The sequence below is a fragment of the Pleurodeles waltl genome, chromosome 9 (genome assembly GCF_031143425.1).
Source record: "Pleurodeles waltl isolate 20211129_DDA chromosome 9, aPleWal1.hap1.20221129, whole genome shotgun sequence".
In the NCBI taxonomy this organism is placed as follows: Eukaryota; Metazoa; Chordata; class Amphibia; order Caudata; family Salamandridae; genus Pleurodeles; species Pleurodeles waltl.
Window position 1 is genome coordinate 925321170 of NC_090448.1, and position 24355 is coordinate 925345524.

Genomic DNA, 24355 nt, shown 5'->3' on the forward strand with positions numbered 1-24355 from the left:
GGTGGATGGCTGTTGGGTGGGTGGCTGCCTGCGTTTGTGTGGTTTGGAAGAGGGGGTGACAGACACACTGGGAGAGGACACAGGGGACGTGTAAATGGCAGTGGGGGTGTTGACTGCATGTGTGCGGAGTGTTCTGGTGCGTGTGCTGGTGATGGACGTACTGGCTGATGGTGGTGTGCATGCAGGTGTGAGTGGAGACGTCACAGGGAGGGAGGAGGGAGACGAGGAGGAGGGGGACACAGAGGAGGCAGTGGCTGTTGGCATGTCTGCATGTGGATGTTGCTTGGGTGAATGCTTGTGTGATCTGTGGTGCTTATGTCTGGATGAGCTGCCCTTGGGTGTTGATGTGTGTGCAGGCTGGTCTGTAGGTGTGTCTGGGATAGGCAGAGGAACAGGGGAGTGGGACTGGGTGGAGGGAGTTGGAGGAGGGAGGCTGGAGACAGGGACAATGGGTGCCGTCAGTGCTGAGGCCAGAGCGTTGAACGATCGCTGATGGGCAGCCTGACCCGAATGAATGCCCTCCAGGTATGCATTGCTCCGATGCACCTTCCTTTCTACCCCCTGGATGGCATTCAAAAGGGTAGACTGCCCAACAATGAGCGTCTGGAGGAGGTCAATGATCTCCGCACTGAGGGCAGCAGGGGTAACAGGGGCAGGGCCTGAGGTGCCTGGGGTGAAGGAGATACCCGGCTTCCTGGCCGAGCGGGCACGGGGCGAACGCTGAGGGGCTGCTGGGAGGGCGGAGCTGGTGCGCTGGGTGGCGGCTGTACCTGTTGTTGCGGTGGGCACGGATGTTGCCGCCACCACAAGGGAGCTCCCTTCCGAGGACGGGTCGGTGTCGCTGACGTCTCCATGGGTCCCCGTTGTGGAGCTCCCCTCGCCCTCCGTCTCACTGGTGTACTCAGGGTCGGTTGCATGGCCCTCCGGGGCCATGTGAGATGCAGCTCCCTCGTGCGCCGATGCCACTTCTCCTCCACCTGATGTTGCTAATGCACATATGAACAGGAAAACCAAAAAGGGGGGGAAGAAGAAAGAAAGACATGTTGAGTGCATGCATTGGCGACACCGTTGGCGGAGAGAACAGACACAGAAGCCCCCTGCAGTACGCCACGCACTCGGGGTACACTACTCAATTATTGTGACTTGGCCTACAAGTCTATGGACGACAAATGCACACATAGGTGAGCCCGGGCCATGGATAGCTGTACTTAGCACCCTACAGAGGTGGGGGGCGGGGGCACAGGGCCATGCCTTACGGAGGGGTCTAGCCTACAGAAACCGCCCTGGCCTAGAGATAGCCACAGCCCTCCTCCCCCACCCAGACACCTCCACTGTGCGCTAATATAGCAGAATGTGCTGATACTCACCCCCTTGTGTCTGCTGTGATGTCCTCACGCGCCCATCCAAATCGGGGTAGGCCACCGCCAGGATCCGGGACATCAGGGGGGTCAATTGCCGTGTGGCACCCCTCCTAGGTTGGGAGGCCATCCCCAGCAGAGCCTCGGGGGTCTTTCTGCTCCCACGGGGGATGTCCTCCCACCTATTTCGGCAGTGGGTGCCCCGTCTGTTGTGGACCCCCAGGCCCCGGACGTCCTTGGCGATGGCACGCCAAATGTCGATCTTCTGATGGGCGCTGACCTGTGTGACATGTACAGGGTGGGAAAAGAAATATCATCACTTTTCTGCATGGTCGATGTGAGTGGCCCCCCCTCCCCAACCTTGCCATGTGGCACATGCTCTCATCTGTCGTGCGTTGCATTCCTCATTCGCTCCCCTCCCCACCATCTTACATCCACCCCACTCAACACAGGCATAGCCCATACAACGTGCTCCCTGTGTACTTACCTGTTGGTCTGGAGGACCGTAGAGTAGGGCATACTGGGGGAGGACCCCATCAACAAGTTTCTCCAATTCCTCAGATGTGAAGGCAGGGGCCCTTTCCCCAGTCGCAGCAGCCATTGTCTCTTCCAGACCGAGGTCACAGCAGCACTTGCAGTATAGGTCCTCTCCTGTGGATGATTAGGTCTCGAGTGATTAAGCAGATAGAAAATGGCGGTCACGCCCGCGGCGGTGCGTACCGCGGCGGTGCGTACCGCGGCGGTGCGTACCGCGACCGCCGGCGCACATCGTCATTGGCTCATGAGACCCATAGGGTTCAATGTTAACCAATGCCGCTTTGCGCCGCGGTCTTCGACCGCCTACCGCCACAGTGTGCCACGCCAGCGCATTGACCTCACATCCCATTGTCACACTTCACAGGTCAGGCAGCCGCCATTTCAAGGGCCCACATGGCTTAATTTCTACTGCGTCACACAGGCCTAGGCCTTACATTGCCAATCATACAAGCCATTCAAAGCATAGCGAATCGTGTACTGTGCAAGCTGTGGTTACGTACCTGTGGGTTGCTTGACTCTGTGCTCCATGTTGTCCTTCCTAGGCACCGTCCGCTGGGACTTGCAAGGAGATGGAGGAATCCTCCCGTGTACAGACCGCTGGTGGACCTGTCGACAATGGAAGAAAGACATGTCATACTGACATACAGACTTGACGGAGCCACAGGAACTGTGTGCCCAGCTGGAGCCAGACCTGATGTCCCCCATTCGCCAACCCACAGGGATTCCCCCTCTGGTGCAGGTTCTGTCAGTACTCCATTTTTTGGCAAGTGGATCATTCCAAACAACAGTGGCCATATCATCAGGGATGTCTCAGCCTATGTTTTCTAATGTTTTGTCCAGAGTGTTGTCTGCCCTGATGAAATACATGCGGAGCTACATTGTTTTCCCTGAGGTGGGCGATTTGGCTACAGTGAAGGGTGATTTCTATGCCCTTGGCCACATCCCCAACATCATTGGTGCCATTGATGGGACTCATGTGGCTTTGGTTCCCCCCAGTGAAAGTGAGCAGGTGTACAGGAACAGAAAAAGTTATCATTCGATGAATGTCCAGGTGGTCTGTTTGGCTGACCAGTACATCTCCCATGTAAATGGCAAGTTCCCTGGGTCAGTGCATGACGCGTACATCATGCGAAATAGCAGCATCCCTTATGTGATGGAACAGCTACAGAGACACTGTGGGCCTGATTCTAACTTTGGAGGACGGTGTTAAACCGTCCCAAAAGTGGCGGATATACCACCTACCGTATTACGAGTCCATTATATCCTATGGAACTCGTAATACGGTAGGTGGTATATCCGCCACTTTTGGGACGGTTTAACACCGTCCTCCAAAGTTAGAATCAGGCCCTGTGTGTGGCTAATAGGTGACTCTGGTTACCCCAACCTGTCGTGGCTACTTACCCCAGTGAGGAATCCCAGGACAAGGGCAGAGGAATGCTACAATGAGGCCCATGGGCGAACTAGGAGGATTATAGAAAGAACCTTTGGCCTCCTGAAGGCCAGGTTTAGGTGCCTGCATATGACAGGTGGATCCCTAATGTACTCACCAAAGAAGGTGTGCCATATCATCGTGGCCTGCTGTATGCTTCACAACCTGGCTTTGCGACGCCAGGTGCCTTTCCTGCAGGAGGATGGTCCAGATGGTGGTGTTGTAGCAGCTGTGGAGCCTGTGGAGAGTGAAGAGGAGGAAGACGACGGGGACGACACAGACAACAGGGACACAGTGATACAACAGTATTTTCAGTAGCACACAGGTACGAATCAACCACGCCATTTTACATTTACTTAAAGTCTCCTGCCTCTGTACTGTATGTGTTTCCCCCCAGTTCCTGTTAACTGAGTTGTGACTTTCCCTTCCGTTTTCAGAGCTGTGGGACCCACTGCGTGACCTCTGCTTTGTTTGCCCATGGACTACAGCTGTGTGATAGTGGTATGTTGTCATCACAATGTAACTGAACATTTTGGCACCGTTATGTCTAATACATTTGTTCAAAATACAAGCAGACTCCAGATTTTTTAAGTGCAATAAGTGATTTTATTAAAGTGCTAAATTTAGGAACATGATTGTAAAACGGTGATGGGTGATGGTGGATTAATGTCCATGGCAGAGTCCAGTTTTCAGTCTCACAGGTGCATTGTCCATATGCCTGTGGAAGGATGGAGCAGGGGCAGTTTAAGTTTGGACAGGGTGACAATGTGGGACAGTGGGATGACATCAGGGGGTATCCTTTGCTGGCGGGGGTCTTGGCATCCTACTCTGTCTTCTTGTGAGATCTCAGGGACCGCTTGCGGGGTGGTTCTTCTTCTGCAGGAGGTGGGGTTCTGGTGGCCTGTCGTTGTGTGGGGGCCTCCTGTCCACTAGCGCCGGCGGAGGTGGTAGGCTGTTCCTGGTCCATGCTAGTGACAGGGGCCCTTTGTGGTGCCACATGGTCCCGCAATGTGGTGACTATCTGGTTAAGGGCCACGACGATGGTCCCCATTGCGGAACTAATGTTTTGCAGTTCCTCTCTGAACCCCATGTACTGTTCCTCCTGCAGTACCTGGATCTCCTGGAACCTGGCCAGTACCGTAGCCATCGTCTCCTGGGAGCGGTGGTATGCTCCCATGATGGAGGAGAGGGCCTCTTGGAGAGTCGGTTCCCTGGGCCTGTCCCCCCCCTGTCGCACAGCAGCCCTCCCAGTTCCCCTGTTTCCCTGGGGCTCTGTCCCCTGGACCGTGTGCCCACTACCACTGCCCCCAGGTCCCTGTTGTTGTTGGAGTGGTGGGTCAACCTGGGTGCCCTGTAGTGGTGGACACACCGCTGATTGACGTGTCCTGGAGACAGAGGCATGGGCCCGCTGGGTGGGAGCTGTGCTGGTGTTCCCAGAGGGGGTTAGGTCTGCTGTAGCCTGTGGCTGTCTGTGGGGAATCGACTGTCCCGAGGTCCCCGATGGACCGGGCTGGTCATCTGGGTCCAGGGAGACAGAGCTGCTGTCATCACTGGGGGCCTCTTCTGGGGGTGGGATGGACATCTCTGGACCCTCCGTGGCGGTGTGGTGGCGTTCGGGTCCTGCAGGGGTATAAGAGTATGGTTATTGCTTCTGTGTGTGCCATTTCGTGTAATGGGTGGGTGGCCGTGTCCCCCAGTGCTGGCATTCCCTTGTGGGGGCTTTTGTGACGGTGGCTTGTGGGGGTGATGGGTGTGTGCAGTGGGCATGCTTTGGTGATGGGTGTCCATGCTTTGGGGACGCATGCAAGGCTAAGTTTTGGGATGGGTGGGTTGTGATGGTGAGCCATTAGCAAGGAGTTGGTGTGATGGGGGTGGGGGTGAGGGTGGGGGTATGATTTGGCATGCAGGTGGGGTGCGGGGAATGAAGTAGTGAAGATTTGACTTACCAGAGTCCATTCCTCCGCCTACTCCTGCGAGGCCCTCAGGATGCAGGATGTGCAAGACTTCCTCCTCCCATGCTGTGAATTCTGGGGGAGTAGGTGGGGGTCCGCCGCCAGTCTTCTGCACCGCAATGTTGTACCTTGATACCATGGAACGCACCTTCCCCCGTAGGTCGTTCCACTGCTTCCTGATGTCGTCCCGATTTCGTGGATGCTGTCCCACAGCGTTGACCCTGTCCACTATTCTTTGCCATAGCTCCATCTTCCTGGCAATGGTGGTGTGCTGCACCTGTGTCCCGAAGAGCTGGGGCTCTACCCCGACTATTTCCTCCACCATGACCCTGAGTTCTGCGTCAGTGACCCTGGGGTGTCTTTGGGGTGCCATGGGGTGGTGTGGATGAGGTGAGGGGTGGTGTATGTGTTGTAGAGTGTGGTGAGTGTGGTGGTGTGTGGTGTTTTGTGCGTGGATATTGTTTAGGTGATGTTGTGATTTGCCTCTGTGTGATGGTGTACTCTATTCTGTGCTGTCTCTCTCTGTCCTTAAGTCGCAATTGTGGTCGTAGGGGTTTGTGGGTGATGTGGGTGTGTGTTTTATATTTAATTGGGTGTGTGGGAGTGGTGTGTGTATGTGTCTCAGGTGTGTGTATTTTGAATTATCCAATGTGGATGTGTTTTGTAAAGGTGTGTGTATTTTGAGCGCGGCGGTGTGTACCGCCAATGGAATACCGCGGTTGAAAGACCGCTGCGGGGATTTGTGGGTCGGAATGGTATGGGCATATTTCTGTTGGCGTGACGGTGGAGGTTTGGTCATCGCCAGTTTCCCGCTGACCTTTGGTGTGGCGGACTTTTGTTGATGTCGGGTTTTTGGCGGTTTGCCAGTTGCGGGTCAGAATGACCGTGGCGGTTTACCGCGACTGCGGCGGTGTTATGGCGGTCTTCTGACCGGCGGTAAGCGCCTTTTACCACCGAGGTCAGAATGACCCCGTCAGTGTCCTTTTGATTAAGCTTCATCTTGGAGGGGGTGACGAGATTATTTTATTTTTCAAGACACTGAGTAGAAGTTCCTTGTAGACAATGGGTACGAGACTAATGACCTCCTAGTCTCCTTGGGGGCTTAGTATTCGCAATGCTTGTGTTTGCATAGGAAGGATTAACTGCAGGCCCCTTAAAATCACTTTTCCACTTTTTCTATTGACTCCTCTGCGTGTTCTGGAACTACCAAGCACTATTTCACAGGTTTTGTCTGATTCTGTGGAGTACACCACTCCTACGTACCACCTACTCTAAACAGGTGGTAAATAGAAGGGGGGCTGCAGCTGATTGCTGTGAAGGGACTATGGATTGGGAAGGTGTTGAGGGGTAGGACATGCTCTTCAACTGCTGCAGAGATTATTGCATGCTACACCTGCTGCTATGGCTGAGAGGAATGTTAGGGCCACTGTCCCTAATGACCACTTTGTTCATTTTCACACCTGTTAAAGCCGGATTGCGATGCCTCCACATCCATAGCTAGTAATCCTAGGAGAGGGAACACATAACCATTTACAATTGGCTGGGCAGAATTCCCAGTCTCAGAGAATACAGATACGGTCAATTTATGAAAAGGGTCATTTGTCAACATTTGCATTATCGTTGTAATGAGAAATAGGGGGCAATTTACCTCATGCCCAGCACTGGCCGAAAAGGGCGTTCAGTGCAAGATGGAGGGAAACTTTGAATTGGCTGCAACCAGGATTGTATGTCTGATTCGGCAATAAAAGTTGTGAAAACTCCTGAGATTTTTCTCCATGCAGGTTGCAACCGGTGGTCCCTTGTGGAATTTGAACAGATTAAATAGGTTGACCAGAGCGAAACTATTTTGGAGTGCAGGTGCTAGAACCACCGGTTGTCTCTGTTCCAATCTCATTAACAATAAGTGGAGAGGTATTTTTTAAGAAGAAAAGAACAGAATTTGATGTATTGGATTTTCCTGGGCTAAAATTACTGGCAGTCGTTCCACGGAATTTGGAATGATGACCAAAGTGAACAATCTCTTCATGCTCAAACAAAAGGTGGTTGCATTACGCAGTTTTATTGGTAATCCTGTTAACGTCACAGTATTTTTAATGGATGAAACTACTTTTTGACTTGTAAGTTTTGGGTAAAGACATCAACTTCAGGAATGAAAACAGAAGCAACATCTCAGTGCAGTAGAATTGCTCGAATGGAGTGGTTGTACATATTACATATTGACATTGAAGTAGAATACTATTTATTATTAGTGTTATCACTTTGCATAAGAATTGATGTAGCACAATCTCCTTTTCCTGCTATTGATGAAACCTAAGCTTGTGAAACAAATAATGTTTTATGCATTCATATAATTTGATCTAAAACAGGGACAGTTTAAAGCAACGTACAGTGCATATGTTGGTTGACTGCTTAAATCCGAATGACAGGTCCTCTACATTCAAACCGAAACACTTAAATGAATATTATATATCAGACAATGCCTATTGCTGAGCCTTGTTTGCAGTACCAGAAATATTAAATACTATTATTATAATAATAAGAAGAAATAGATCCAATATTTATTTAAAAATACAAAGACTTATCTGAATTTGATACAATCTCAAAAAGGACATGTTCTAAACAGAGCACGTAAAAATATTTCATATTAATAGATCTTCATAAGTTCAAATGTTTCACAGACCAAGTGGCATCACAATGCACCAGGTGTACGCAGCAGCTACAACACAACCAGGTCATTTCTTTTCACAGGCATTTTCATTGATTTGAGACAAATATATCTTTTGCTACCCTTCTTTTGAGTTAAGAACATGAGTTCCATGTGTGGTTGGTGCACTTCTAAAGTGATAGATCGTAGACAGTCGAGGCAAATTACAACAAGCAAGTACAGCAATTAAACCTCACCACATCAGTGGATAAGTATCTCCTCATCCCATGTGTCCGAGAATTCTCGAAAGTTGGTCCAAACGCTGCTTTCTATGGACAAGTTATCAAAATAAAGGACTAAAATTGCAAATTACAATTTCCCTAACTGTAAACTTATGCTATAGATACTTTTCAGGTTTAGATTAGACATACATAATGCATAGCAAACACCAGCATTCTAGGGGCAGGATTAAAATGTTTATGGGTGTCATAAAATTACAACCAAGGAGGAACATGTGCATCTGCAACACAACCAGGTCAGTACTTTGCAATGAATGCAGAGGCTGGTCACAAGGATTTAGGGCCAGATGTACGACCTTTTGTTTTGCAACTCACAACGATCCATTTGAGAATCGCAAATTGTGAGTCGAAAACAAAATGTACAACATTGTTAAGTACACTGTTTGCAATTTCCAATGGGGTCACAAATGACGTACCTCACCAATATTCATGAGGTATGTTGCAATTTGCCACCCCAGTGGGAATGACCGCACTCACAGGGATGATGACCTGCTGGTGACAGCAGACCACTATGTCTGTGACTGCTTTTGAAAGAAAGCAATTTTCTTTTTACATGCAGCTCGCTTTCCTTAAAGGAAAATGGGATGCCTTTCAAAAAGAAAAATGAAAAGTTTTCTTTTCATTTTTTCAGAGCAGGCAGTGGTCCATGGAACTTCTGCCTACTCTGCAAAAATATTTTCGCTACCATTCACAAAAGAGATGGGGCCCCTCAGCGACCCCTTCTAGTTTGGGAATGTGTTAACACCAATTTTAAATTGGTGGTAACTGCGATTGTTTTGCAACCACATTCACGGTCACAAATCAATCATACATACCATTCAGATTCGAAATTAGGAATGGATGCCCTGAACACGCCCCTTGCTAATACCGAATCGCAAAACCCATATTGCAATTGGGTAACAAGTTATCAATTTGCAATTTGGGCTTTGTACACACCGAAAAGCATTTTTCTAGTGGACTGATTTGCGTTTGCCAGTAGAAAAATGCTTTGTACATGTGGCTCTTAGATACATTCTGTTTGGAGAATGTATTCTGCGAATCTTTGTGATCACCTGAAAATGCAACAGTTAGGGCCAGCTGTATCAAGCTCCCGGTTTACATTTCTTAAATAGCGAATTTTAAGAAATCGCTATTTTAGAAATGCAAAATGGGATGTATCAAAACTGCGAGTCGGTAATAGCGATTTCTTAAAATTCGCAAATGCAACTTGCGAGTTGCAAATATCGAATCGCAAAAAAATGTGTGATTTGGTATTTGAAAATCACAAATTGCGAAAACAGCAAACAGAAGTGAGTCAGCCCATGCTGTTTCCAGGAGCCACACTGTAGCAGCCATACGAAGGTAGTTTGTTTCTCAGTTCTTTATTCTTTGGAAAACAGCATTAACATTTCACATAACGCCCAGCTACATCTACGACACAGCTTCCTCTCCTCTAGCCTGCTCCATTCTCCAACTCCTTCTGGAACCTTAATTCCATGACATTCTTTCTTTATCAACATTCCATCATCCACAGTGAGCATGACCCTACACATCTTCCCCCTTACAAATTACAACAGGTAAGATTCATCACACATCTATGAAAAACAAAAACAAAACAATAAAAAATAAAATATAAATATAAAAATAATAACACATTCTTAATCATATAACGACTATAAGTACAATGTACAATAATGTTCCTAATGGCACTTAATCAAGTACGTGTATTCTATCCTAGTTTAATTATGTACAGCTTTAAAAGTATTTAAGACAGATACGTGTATTCCTATCTTTGTTTAATTATGCATAGGTTTCCTGTGCTCCATTCTCTACCATCTTCCACCCTAACCACTGAATTTTTCACAGAAACTACTCTCTGTGGCGCATTAAATTTGCTCTCACCCTTTCTTATAATTCCTACTTTCTTAACTGCCATCAGATCACCACATCTCACATCGGCAACCTTAACATTTCTCCTTCTGTCATAACTCATTTTATTCTTCCTCTGGAAATACATAGCCCTTGCCTGTAACTTTGCTTGATCAACTCCCACTTATTTTTTTCATTTAGCCACCAAGGAGACTCTTTTGTATCCGGTTCCCTCCCTTTAAGGGCAATGAAAGGTGACACACCAGTTACTGAATGAGGTGTTATCCTATGCGCCCACATCATTTTGCTCAATTCTTGTTTCCAATTCAAACCATTCGCTAATGACAACTGAATATTTTCCATCACAATTCTGTACACTCTCTCCACCAATCCATTTGCTTGAGGCCGAAATAGTGCTACTTTCTCATGTTTTATTTTTAGTCCATTGAGGAATTCCATCATGGCTACTGAAACTAACTGTACACCGTTAACTGTAACTAAGGTCTTGGGAATCCCTTCCTCTAAGAATGACTCTCTAAGAAATTCAATAACTTTGTCTGTAGTAACCTGTTCAACACTTTTAATTTAAAACCATTTGTTATAATAGTCCACTAAAATCATGATAAACAATTGTTCCTTCCCAATCCCTCTACTGGTCCCACTAAATCAAAAGCTAATCTCTCCCATGGTGCCTTGCGAAACTGCATTTGACCTGAAGGTGGTTCCCTTACTGTTTTGGTCTTGTTGCTGTTTCTACAAGCCTGGCACTCCTCTACTACCGTCTCCACATCCCTGTCCATTCCAGGCCACCAGTAGAATTGTCGTAACCTCCTTTTAGTTAAACTCTTTCCCAAATGTCCTTCATGAACAATTCCTACTAACCTTCCTCTCAATTTAATCGGGGGAACCATTCTATCTCTCGACAGAATCTTTTCTCCTTGTACACTTAATTCATCTCCCACTGTCAAAAATGTCTTCAAACCATTCTCCCCCATGTCAAAATTTTGTTCTATTACAGATTTTTCCAATTTATCATATTCTAGGTCACCTCTTACAGCTTCATCCCATTCATCCTTGCCCAGAGCTAGTTCACCATCAATTTGAAATGTCCCTAATTGCATACTACACATTTCATCCACACTTTCATTCACACGTTCTTCAACGGGCAGCCGTGACAGGCAATCTGAAATCACATTCTTCCTTCCCTTCACATACTCAACTACAAAATTGAAATCTATGACAGACATTAACCACCTAGAAATGCGAGGAGTTAAGCTACCTTCTAACCCTCGTCCACACTTGAAAATTTGCAATAAAGGTTTGTGATCAGTTCTAAGAACGAAAGGTAAACCCCACAGGTAATACTTGAAGTGATTTATGCCCCAAAAACAAGCGAATGCTTCTTTTTCTATAGCAGAATAAGATGTTCTGCTCGCTGCAGTCTACGCAAAGCAAAAACAATAATTTTTTCATCACCATCCACCACGTGAATGAGTACCGCACCTAGACCTACATTGCTGGCATCAGTCAGCACAATCGTTCTTTTAGTAACTTCAAAGTGTCCTAGCATTGGGGCACCCGCAATTGATTTCTTAATTTGCTCAAGTGCTCCTTCACAATCCTTATTCCATTCAAACATTGCTTCTTTCTTTAATAATACCTTCACAGGTTCCACGAGTTCAGCAAAATTGCACACAAATTTTGAACAATATTCCGCGAGCCCTAAGAATGACCTCAACTGATCTTTGTTGGTTGGGCTCGGGTCTCACTAATCGCCTTTACAATACTTTACTTCGGTTAAATGCCTTCCGCCGATATCTCATGCCCTAAATAATTCACACAACTTTTCCTCAACTGACATTTCTCTTTTTTCACAGTTAACCCATGGTCTTCTATTCTCTTCAACACTTTCTGTAATAACTCATCATGGTCTTCAAATGAGTTGCCTATTACAATTATATCATCCTGAAAGCATAGGACATTACTCAAATTTCTAAAAATGTTCTGCATTATTCGGTGGAATATGGCTGAAGCCGATGCCAATCCAAAAGGCATTCTGCAATACCGATACGCCCCAAGAGGTGTCACAAAAGAAGTCAAAGGACGAGATCCTGGATGTAAATTGACCTGGTGGTAAGCAGCAGGCATGTCTAACACACTAAATACTTTTCCACCACCCATTACACTCAACATTTCAGTAATGTTCTGCAGAGGTTGTCTGTCCACCCAAATATTCCTATTAAGATCTCTTAAGTCAATGCACAAATGGACTTTGTCCCCATCTTTGGGCACTAGAACTATTGGTGCCAACCAATCAGATGATTCGATGGTCTCAATTATCTTTTGTTGAAGTAATTTGTCTAGTTCACGTTGTAATGGCTCTTTCATCAAAAATGGGACCGGTCTCACTTTGTGCACTACCGGCACTGCATTGCTTTTTAAAATTATGCGGTGCGTGAAACCCTTTAATTTTCTGAGCTTGTCCGTGAAGACTTTTGAGAACTTAGACATTAGGTTTTCACACCATTGTTCACTAGAGTACAAATTATCCACATTGGCTGCCTCTTCCATAATCATGACCGGATTTGCAGCATTCGGGTCAAGCATTATATTCAAGTCCTTCTGATGCCTCCATCCTAGGAGATTCGACCCTTCATTTGTAACATAGACTTTACCATGGACTCCATTACCTTTGAATGAAATATCCATCCACTGCATTCCTACTATCTCTATTCTTCTACCCCCATAACCGACTGCTTTCACGTCAGTTTTCAACAAATCTTCAACCTTCTTCCTTAATGTTTCTTCAAAGGTTTCCTTCGATATTAGTGTGAATAGGCTTCCAGAATCCACCAATACTTTCCCAACTGCAGAAGTTATAGACACATGACAATGTGGTTTTTCCAATTTGTTCGAACTCTCATTTTTCCACTTTCTCACACACGCAGGTTCTGCAATCGGTTGGTTGGATTCACCATTTTAATGGATGGCCAATATAATTTCCTGATGATCATCATCCATATTATCTACAGATTTTACACTACTATTTGATAACTTCCCTTTTGATCTGCACACTTTAGCTAAGTGACCTATTTTCCCACATATTCTACATACTAAGGTTTGTGCTGCACACTTAGGACTAGATGCAATGTGTCCCGGACACCCACATCTGAAGCACAAAGTGTTCAATCCTTCTCTCTCCAATTTTCTTTTCCGCGTTCTCGGGTATCCATTCCTGTCTTTTTGCTTTTACTTCCTTCACCTCTACCATTGATTTTTCATCAATATCCTTTACGTACATGTTAGTTTTTTCAATTTCCTTCATCCAGGTAGCCGTATGTTCCATGCTCCAGGCTACTTGTATGCATTCTTCTAGCATTGGATCCATAGATAATAATTTTTCTTTCACTTTTTTGTTATTTGTGCAACTTACTATCTGGTCACGAATCAAGGAATCACATAAGTCACGAAAATCACATGTGACCGCCAAGCCTCTCAAAGTTGCCACATATGACATGATCTCCTCATCTTGACCTTGAACATGGGAGAAGAATTTATGACGTTCAAATACAGTATTTAATTTAGGAGTGAAATGTTTCTCTAACATCAGTAATGACATTTCATATACATTTGAAGGTTGACCATCACCGGTACCTAAAGGTATTTCAGGTAAGTCATCATAAATTCTTCTCCCTACTGCCCCAAGATGATGAAGCAATATTGCCTGTTTTCTTATAGGAGTATACCTGTCACCTGAAATAGCTAATAAATACGTAGAAAATATGTTCTTCAATCTCTTCCACAATATAGATGGTTCAGCGGGTACTGGCAGAAAACACAGTGGTGAAGACATATTCTGTTCAGCCATCCTGCAGAAAAAATAAAAATAACAAACTACAACAATATGCTAATATAATAAATTAAATTAAGAAACAAAAATAACAATCTGAAATAACAAGTTAAAATAACAATAATCCTATTGAAATACTATATCAGTTCTTGTAATTAGAGTTCTCCTCTTTTTCTTGTGTGTAACTTTATGTAACTTCTGTAGTCCTTTTCTTCTTTTAACTTCCTTGTTCTTTCAGTAGTCCTTCTACTATTTCTATGCGTCAGGCAGCTTGAGACAGGCAACAGGAAATCAGCCAATGGCGGCAGGAACAGCAGGAGGAAGTCAAGTTGACAATCCTCCACGATCTTCAAGAAACACCTGCTCAGTAAGTGTCCGTTTATTATTAATCTTCTGTGGTTACAGGATTAAAGTATGCGCAATGCGCGGTTAAAACAACATTTTATCGATGTGCGCGCAGGCGACACGTGGAGCCTGCTCGACCCTCCATGCGTGTTGACAGCGCATATAAACAAAGTGCGTTTGGATAGCTCGCGGGGTTTGATTATTTTTAAACCATCCGCGCGCCGACAACGCGCATAAAATGAAATGCGTTAAGGAGGCAATGGCGCGTGAAGTCTGCTTACTGTTTAATTCCTACACGCGCACATCGACAGTTCTTCAAAGTTAATTAAATAAAAAATCACTTGCCATGCCGACAACGCACATAAAACGAAGCGTGTTAAAGTCTGTTTACTTTTGAATTCCACCACGCGCACACCGACAGCGAAATTAAGTAAATGAAGAATTTACTTGCAGCTTGAAGAATACTTGCGGCTTTTTCCTTGACACAACTGTAAACCTCAATCCTAATCTTTATAATCACGTGGATGCTTGACTCGTAGGATGATCTTTCGTTTCAGTCCTACCGTGAATAACCATGGGTTGGGGGTTATGGGTAACCTCTGCCACCTGCGCAGAGTACTCCTCGTCGCCAGTTTATGTAGCAGCCATACGAAGGTAGTTGGTTTCTCAGTTCTTTATTCTTTGGAAAACAGCATTAACATTTCACATAACCCCCAGCTACATCTAAGACACAGCTTGTTCTTCTCTAGCCTGCTCCATTCTCCAATTTCTTCTGGAACCTTAATTCCATGACATTCTTTCTTTACCAACATTCCATCAACCACAGTGAGCATGACCCTACACACACCCACAGGAGCAGGCAGCGAGCCACAGCTCCGCACCAGGGAGGCAGTTGTGTGATCCAGCCAGGACAAAACAGCATAATGGCCAATGATGGGAATGTGAAGGAGAAAGGAGACAGGAAGTGCAAGCTCAAATTCAGTGAGCAGGAATTTGGAGTGCTCACTGAGGAGGTGGTCAGGAACCACGACAAACGTTTTGGACAGAACTCACTCCAGGTACCTGAAAGTGAGAAGAAGAAACTGTGGACAGAAATCCAGACAAAAATATTTGCAGTGGTTGTTGCGTAGCGCTCTGTTGAGGAGATTTGCAAGCGATGGTCTGACGTGCCAAGGAGAGGGTATCCAGCAGGCTAAAGGAAGCAAGGAGCACTGGAGGAGGACCACCCACCCAGACAACATCTACACCATTGGAAGACATGTTGGAGTCCACACTGCTTCCTGAAGCTGTCAGTGGTGTCACTGACATTGACACCTCAGGGACACGAAGCACCAGCAAAGGTAAGGGCAGTAATGATGTGTATCCCTATATGTGCATGTACATGTCCCTTAGAAAATAGCTATTAGCTTGATGCATTGTGAGAAGTAGTCCATGCCACATCTTACATACAATGCAACAATGCCTTACGGGAGTGGTAGTCCACACCCCTAAAGTGCTAATCCCACATATATAGCAAGTTAGTGTACAGCCACACAGAGGAACAATGCAAACAACTCACAGTGATACGATGTTAGGGTACAGTCATTACTATTGTGCAACATTTAGTGAAATATTCATAAATGACATGCTGCACATTGTCGCTGTAGATGTCCCGTGACCTGACGCAGCAGAAGGTGGAAATGTGGGGGATGGCAAAACACAGCCACAGTCCGACTCAAACACCAGTGAGTCCTTCAGTATTGCACCAACTAGATGTAGGGCAAGGGTGTTACCTCTCCCAGAGTATAACCTGGACTCAGATGAAATGCCAGATGAAGTACCCACACCACCCCCGGAGGCTAGATCCACAGGAAGACAGCAGTCCCTGCCCCAGCATCAGTCAACTCCCCTCAGGAGGCGTCACGATGCAGGCAGACAGTGCTTAGATGAAAGAGAGGGCCCATCAATTTTTGGTGGCCTTGAAGCTTCCATGCTGAAAGTGCAGCACCTGCAATGCAAACACATGAGGTTAATGCACAGGCAGTTTGTGTCTCACAATGACAATATGGGAGTACTGCACAAGCAGTTGGATGCACTCAATGAAATCATAGGATCCATGCACACGCAGTTGAAGTCTCTGAATGTGGGACAGAAAACAGCAAAACACAAAGGAGTTGACAAATGCCATTAGGGAACTCTGCACTGAGATTCAGCAGGAACGTGTCAGCCACCGTAGGCGCCATCACCAATTTATGGGAAGGTTTGATGGGTTCTGCAGAAAGGTCAATCAGCTCGCTAGCTCAACTGCCTTGATTTCAGGACGTGCTGTGGGCACACAGGTGGAGATGGCACATTGCAGTCGGGACGTTGCTCAGGGATTGGTGCAAATAACCAGTGTTCTGGATGCAATGCAGACAGCACGCAGTGCTGCAAATAGCAAACTTGGTGGTGGGGATAGTGAGGAGTTCTCTAGCCTTAACAGTCTTACAGCCCCAGTGATGGATCATAGGCGTCGCAGTGCCAGACACATTACTGTCTTGGAACCCACTACAAGAGGTGCCAGCGAGGCCATTGAACACTCAAGTGGAGTGCGTGGACGTAGGAAGAAATGTAGAGGGGTACAGGGGACTACCTTAACATGTAGCACTACAGTTATACTATGATGCTAATAGTGTGACACTGTTACTCGCACATGTTTGCCTATAGTGCATAGCTATGTCCTATTTACACATATGTTACTTGAAGTCAAGGTAATAAAAATGCTAACTACAGAAATACATAAAAATAAAGTGGTGTTGTCATTACTTACATCAGAAATGGTTGCGCGTGATGTCAACACATTTTTGCCTGCCCTCTGCTGCACTGCGCCTGTCTACTGGGTGAAGGGGTGGTAAGGGATCACCATCCTCATCTGAGTCTGGCTTTGTGGGTTACACAGATATGCCCCTTGTCGTTGCAATGTTGTGCACATGTAGCCACAATTTTGCAGGTCTTCTCTGCGCTGTACTGTAGTGCACCTCCACTCTTATGGGTGCACCTGAAGTGGCTCCTCAGCAGTCTGAAGGTCGTCTCCACCACACTGCGGGTTGCCCTGTGTGCAGCATTGTACCTCCTCTCGGCTGGCATTGCAGGGCTCAGGTAGGGCATCAGTGTATAGGTCTGAACTGCGTAGGCACTGTCTCCCGGAAAGAAAAGAGAGTAAAATGAGTACTTGTGATATCTGACGTCACATTTACATCAATGCAACATTGTCAACTATTAAATTACCCAGTAGATATCGTTCACCAAACTCCCCAGCTAGTAGTCTTGTGTGAATTTCACTGTGGCAAAAGATGTAGGAATCATGTGTACTACCTGGATATCTGGCCACGAGATCAGTTATGATGTTGGATGCATTGCAAATCACTTGTATGTTCATGGAATGATGGCTCTTACAGTTCCGATAAACATACTCGGTGGCTGATGGTGGACAGATTGCTACGTGTCCCATCCATGGCACTTATGACATGTGGGAATTGTGCAATCTGGTAGAAATCATATTTTGTCTGAAGTAATTCCTGTGGGGTGTTGGGGAATCTTATGTGCTGTTGAATTTTGCTCAGCATGGCATTGAGGAATGCAGTGAAAAATTGTGAGAGGGCACTCTGTGAGACCCCTCCTGCTGCTGCTATGACCCCTTGATAGCTCCCTGAGGCAAACAGGTGCAGGGAGCATAATACCTGTACATGGGTGGGTATACTATTGGTCCTGTCTGTGGTGCGTAGCAGTAGGGGTTGTAGATCAGCTATCAGGTCAAGTATCATGGCTGAGCTTAACCTGTACTATCTCCTCCTCTGTCTGGCCAAAATGGGTTATGCGCACTATGAAAATGTGCTCCTGTCTCCTCCTCCTTCTCCTCAAACCTGCCAGGATCCTCATTCTCCTCGCCATGACATAGAGTGCAGCCATTGTGGAATAGTGGCTAAGTCATTCTGGGCCTCTTTATGTAGGTTGCACCTGGTTACCAACTGATTTCAATTTGTGGGAAATTGCATGTGCGAAATGCCGTTCTGCGACTATTCGCTAATTGCAAATTTTTGATGCATCGCATTGCGAAATGGAATTTGTTTGTCGCAATCTGCGTATCGCAAATAGCATCATGATTTTGCAAACGCTATCTGCAATTCGCAAATCTATGTCACAATTTTCGTAACTCAGATAGCAATTTGCTAAATCATGTCGCTATTTGCGATATGCAAACTGTGACAAGCAAAATCATGTCGCAGAGCAAAAAATTGCTATTTTAGTGAGTCCTTATTTTTGCACAGCGAATGTCTTTTATACGTCGCATTTGCCATTTTTGCATTCACAAACGGCCGATGTTTGCGATTCGCACCGTTTGCGAATGCAAAATAGTTTGATACATGTGGCCTCTGGATCTGAAAGGACCACATCCTCTGTCTCTATATCTGCTTCCACAAGGTACGAGTTTTGCGGCTCTTACCCCTAACTGGAGAGGAGCTGCAATGACAGAAAAGTGGTGGATTGCCAAAGAAATATTGGAGGTATTAGGCTGAGTCCAGGAGACCGTTCTCTGCGGGTCTCGATGTCTACCACTTTATTTGAAAAATGGGAGCTACCCCTCCAAGACAGCCTGTATCGTGCAGATGTTTATTTACTAAACAAGGAAAGTTGGTAGCTATTCAAGACATGCTATTTAGTATATCACATTAATTCATTGCGTGCCTGTGCCAACACATTTACAAAAATATTAAAATATATACCAAAAAAACGTTAGTAGAAACAGAATGATGTTTTAACTTAAAAATTAGTGATGAGTTGCCGATTCGTTTTATGTTCCAACTTTAGGCTTTCATGTCCTCTCTGACGTCTGTCAAGCTTTTTATGTAGCATAGACGCACTGAATAGAGAAGCAGAGGCATTTGCAGGGCAATTTAATTGAAGAAGGACCGGTTTCCTGAAAGCAGGGTAGGATGAGGCTGGGGCAGTACGGTTTTTTTATTTTTATTGGGACAGTATATTTTTCAAAAACATATTTCCATAACACCTATGTAAAAAATGACGATAGAATGACATAAAGTTATTTAATGATTTTTTGATAAAATGTGGAGTCAAATGCTAGCACACCTCACTGTGTTTCTTACTCCTCGTCTTAACAATGAAAGCCCATTACCTCCCACAATTTCACTTATGGTTAACACTGATTGTATATAAGCCTATTGATTTGCCACTATCGAGCACAAAAATCAGGAATTGTTAGGCTTGCTGTGAAAAGTAAGAAAAGACCCCCACTGCAAATGCTGTCTTGCCCTTTTAATTCTCAAAATTCCCAATTTGTTAATGCACAGCTACTATTGCAAGTTGATAATCGCTAGAAATTATATTGAGAATAAAGAGAGCTATGGAGCCGATAAACAAAGAGAAATATAATGTTGTGCTGCATTGTTCAATTGAGCTCATTAAAAAGGCAGAAACACAGCATGCCATTTTTTCACAAAGGTGGATTAAAATAACAGGTGTCAAACCATTATGCTGTACATAATGCTCGAATTCCTGTACCATATATTTATATATTCACAATATTGTAAAGGTTCACAATATATTTGATAAGTGCAGCTGAATTATTTTTTTAGTCCAACAACCTTTTTGCAGTTGCCCTATTATTACATTAACATAAGGTTATTTTAACGTCTTCCTTTTCAATTTTTGTTCTATAATAAAGTTACTGTCAGTGCAGCTGTCATAAAGGTGAGATCACAAGATCACGCCCTTTGTGTGTGACTGCAGAAAGGATGGATTTTATGCAAACAAAATCTGTGTTATTCCTAGGTGTAATGGGTGCATATTACCCACATTCCTGGCATGTGGGTTTTTATGAAAACACAATTGCAGGGAAAGAAAGGAATTACTGAAGCGAACACTGTGATCTATGAAACAAAGCAATGGTTTTAAACGTTATGCATTGTTAATGCAAAAGAGGAGAATGTAGAGGGCACAATCACACCTCTGGTGTCAAAACTGGGGTTTCGGGAGAGGGGGGCATTAAAAAGTCCGTCAAAGAACCTCTGACCTATACTCCAGAGTCAGAATTCCATAGTTAATCAAGCCAATCTACGCTCAGAACATTTTATTATAAATCCTTATTATTATTAATATTTTATAAGACAAAAAACAGAAGCAGTACAGAAAGATGAGGGTCGATCGCAAATTGGGGTAATAAGAATGGGGGAGTTACAATACGAATTTCTAGTAAACCATAGTATCACAAAATCATAGTATCATATAATTTCAAAGTATAACAATAACGTGGTAACATAGAGTCTAGAACGTTTAATTATAACAATATTCTATAGCACAAATCACTAATGGCCTGAATATGAGAAGGTTGTTGTTTTCCACTGCCTGCTAAAAACTCCTCTTTGAGCTGACGTCAGAATTATGAGTTTTGTGGTATTTAATGCATCCAATAATTATCAAATGTGCTAAATACCTCAACCTTTGTTAAACTTGGGCAGGTCAAAACTGCTAAAATGTATCTGAGGTAAAGTATACAGTATTTACCGCATTATGTGGGTTTTGGTCCATTCAACACCAAAATCCACATATTATTCTTCGAATGCACCATGCAACCTCAGTTCAGACCCAGCCATATGCAAATCAGTCATGACTCTGCTCCAGTGGGAACAGGCCAGCCTGAACTGCCTGGTCAGGTCCTCCCCAGACTGGAACACAGACAACTCCGAACCAGTTACCCTAGTTAGAGCTCATCAGCCAGTCATAGTTGGATACTATTGACACAGTGTGCAGGGGACCCACGTTTGCATACCCATCCAACCTAGGACGACAGACTACACTATTAAAAAAAGTGATGGATGTATAGCTTGAATTATTCTAAGCCATTGGTACTTCCTTAGGGATGCATCCCAGTCCATAATTATTTTGTACACTATGTCACCTCAGTTTGGACCCAGACATGTGAAAATCAATCTTGCTCCAGCTCCAGTAGAAGCAAACCAGCCTGAAATGTCAGGCCAGGTCATCCGTGACCACCAAGCCAAGCAACCCAGGACCAGTTTCGCCCTAGTTAGGGATCATCAGACAGGCATAGCTTTTTTCCAGTGACACAGTGTGCATGGGGCCTACATCTTGATATAACCGTTCCATGTAGTGCAACACACTAAAGTATACATAAAAGATATGTAAACAGGGACCAGGTAGAGATAACATGGACCAGGTAGTGTCCTGAAAATGAATCTGCAACTTAGTGGATCCAGGCTGTACCAGAGAAAATATTTTACCACTGACAGGTCTAAATATCGCTACAGGAATTACTATACCATTAGCAGCAGGAGCCAGGTAGCATGCCAGGTTCTATCAACATAATATGCACATGATATTCACAGATCTACATACATCAATAGATTAATACTACTATTCAGCACAGTACCCTATACTTTAAGGCTTGTACAAAGAGCATGATGCATGCAACTAGTTGCTGAGAGTGTGAGTCACATGTCCTATGTGAACAAACCATTCATTCTCTGTACCTTCTGCAAACCTATTGCAGATAACAAGTAGATTTTGCAACAGAACGATAATGTACTTAAGACCTGAACATTTTGTATGAGCACTCGAGAAACCCTAAAAACACACTGTTTCAGAGGAATGAATGACAATACAGTGCATGCCTTTACCATACATGCCTTTTCCATGCAGACTTTACCATTCAGATGCCTTTACCACTCATGCCTTTATCATACACCCCTTCACTACTCAAACCTTTATTTACTACTACCCACCCGTAAAACCTAAAGATGCCATTACCACCCTTTACCACTATGCACTCCTACCCCTAAAATTCCCCTTATCACCCTTTACTACTATCCACCACTGGCTTAATGAAACCTGAGGTGCCCCCCTGCGCAAAGTAGATTGAGGGGCGCACCTCAGACAAAGTCACAAGCTCTCAAGCCAGGGGCCCGCCATCCATGCATAGTGTACTGTGCTGAAGGGGACCCCGAAGCTCTACCCCTTCTGGCACCACGAGTGCAGCGGGGACTAATGTTACACCACTGCTACCCACCCCTAAGAACTAAAGTTACCAACCCCAAAATGTACCCTTGCCACAATTTCACACTAACCACCCCTGAACCTTGAATTTACCCTTGTCACCTACACTACTACCCACCCCTAAACCCTAAAATTACTCTTACCAATCCAAAACCCTAAAGATACCCTCACTACCCTTTACCACTACCAACCCTAAATCTTAAATATATTCAGACCGCACTTTGCCACTACACACCCCTAGACCCTAAAATGACCCATTTCCACTGCCCACTCCTAAAATCATTCATCTATCTATCTATCTATCTATCTATCTATCTATCTATCTATCTATCTATCTATCTCTATCTATCTATCTATCTATTTATGTACCTATCTAGCTAGCTATCTAACTTTCTACAATCGAAGAATACGAATATAACAACAACGATGTCAAGTCTGATGAAAAATTACTGCACCACATTCATATTGGAAAGGCAGAAGTGAAGATGTTAGTTTGAAAAACAAAAAGTGCCTGGCAAAAGCTTTTGCTTATAAGCCCACGGTCAAATCGTCTTTGTTGTCTTGATTCCAGCTCGTGACTCTCTCATCAGCAGACACGTTTTGCCCCTTTATCTCACTCTTCAAGGTTCTTTTCCATTACTACCTTTCCCTCGTTTCACAGTTTTTTTTATATCTTTCACTTTCTTTCCCACATTTGTGTTTTTCTCTCTCTTGCTCTGGATGAAAGTATGATTTGAATAAATAGGTGCCGGTTCCCAAAAATGAGTGCTGGTGGGCCCTACCTGCAAGAAGCAGTTCAAATTAAGCACTGCAGAAGTGACTTCTGAATTTGAAGTGAGACATAAATTATTGTGTAAACTCTTCCGTTCCATTGAAAGTGTGTAGCTTCCGAAGTACAAAAAGCTAGTGGTCTGATAGTTACAACTACATTTCTACAGATGAGAAACACGTGACAGTACAACTAAATACATAATGAACAAAAAATCTCACCTTTCCCAATGCATCGGTGAATTGTGTTGTATAAGGTAAACGGTAAAGATAGTAAACATTCCTCAATCTAATAATGCCATGCAGCACTTCCCTGGGGTTGATGGACAGCGCCAGCCTTAGGGACTGCTTTATAACAATTCACCTCATTCTAGAAAAGGACCACGGATCGCCCTTCCTTTAATGACAATCTGCATGCATGTAGCAATGAATGCACAGTTTTCTCTTTGCTTTGTAGATCAGCATGGCGGACAGCTGCCGGTGTTGCTTCCACACTTAACAACTTCCATGATCAATATTGTGCCAGTGCGTTTGGCAGTACAGCACAATGTTTAGAACCTCAATTTGTGAGGGCTCTGTCCAAGCAGAGTCATGTTACGCTGACTCACATGGTCTACCCACCATAAAAGGCAAAGATTGGCATGAGGTCACCTAGGACAGGGCTGCACAGTGAAGTTCCCAGAGCTGCATTATCTCAGCGCAGTGATGCTGGCATCCTTCTCAACTACACTTTTTAAAAATTATTATCAGGCTGTATAGAGGAAAGCCTTGAAGGCATCATTCCTATATGGGTGTGCATGAGCTCTTGCTCTCTACGCCGTCCAAGGGTGCCTGGCCTCTGGTCCATTCCTGGAGTGAGATTTAGGCAGCCAGATACAGATCACTAGGAAAGAAAACTACATATGCTATGGGGCATATTAACAAAGAAGTGGCACAACGCAGTGCAGCAACCAAAGTTGCTGTGTTGAGGTGCATCACTTGGAGAAAGAGTAGAACTTCACCATATCTTCAAAGCAATGTGCAGTTTTACACTCTCCATGCCCTGGTGCACTTCATGCTACCTAGCACCAGCACAGGCACTCGTATGCCATAGTGCAAGGGTGCATGCTTTGTGGTCAAGTTAGTTTTTTGGGAAGGATGGAGTGCCTCTCTGCCTAAACACTAATCTTTAAGGCTATATCCTTTTTGTATATGTGCTGCAGAATGCAGCACACAGCAATAGAGGATAATAAGGAGAAATTAAGATAGTTCTCTGTCTTATGACAACCTCAGGCAG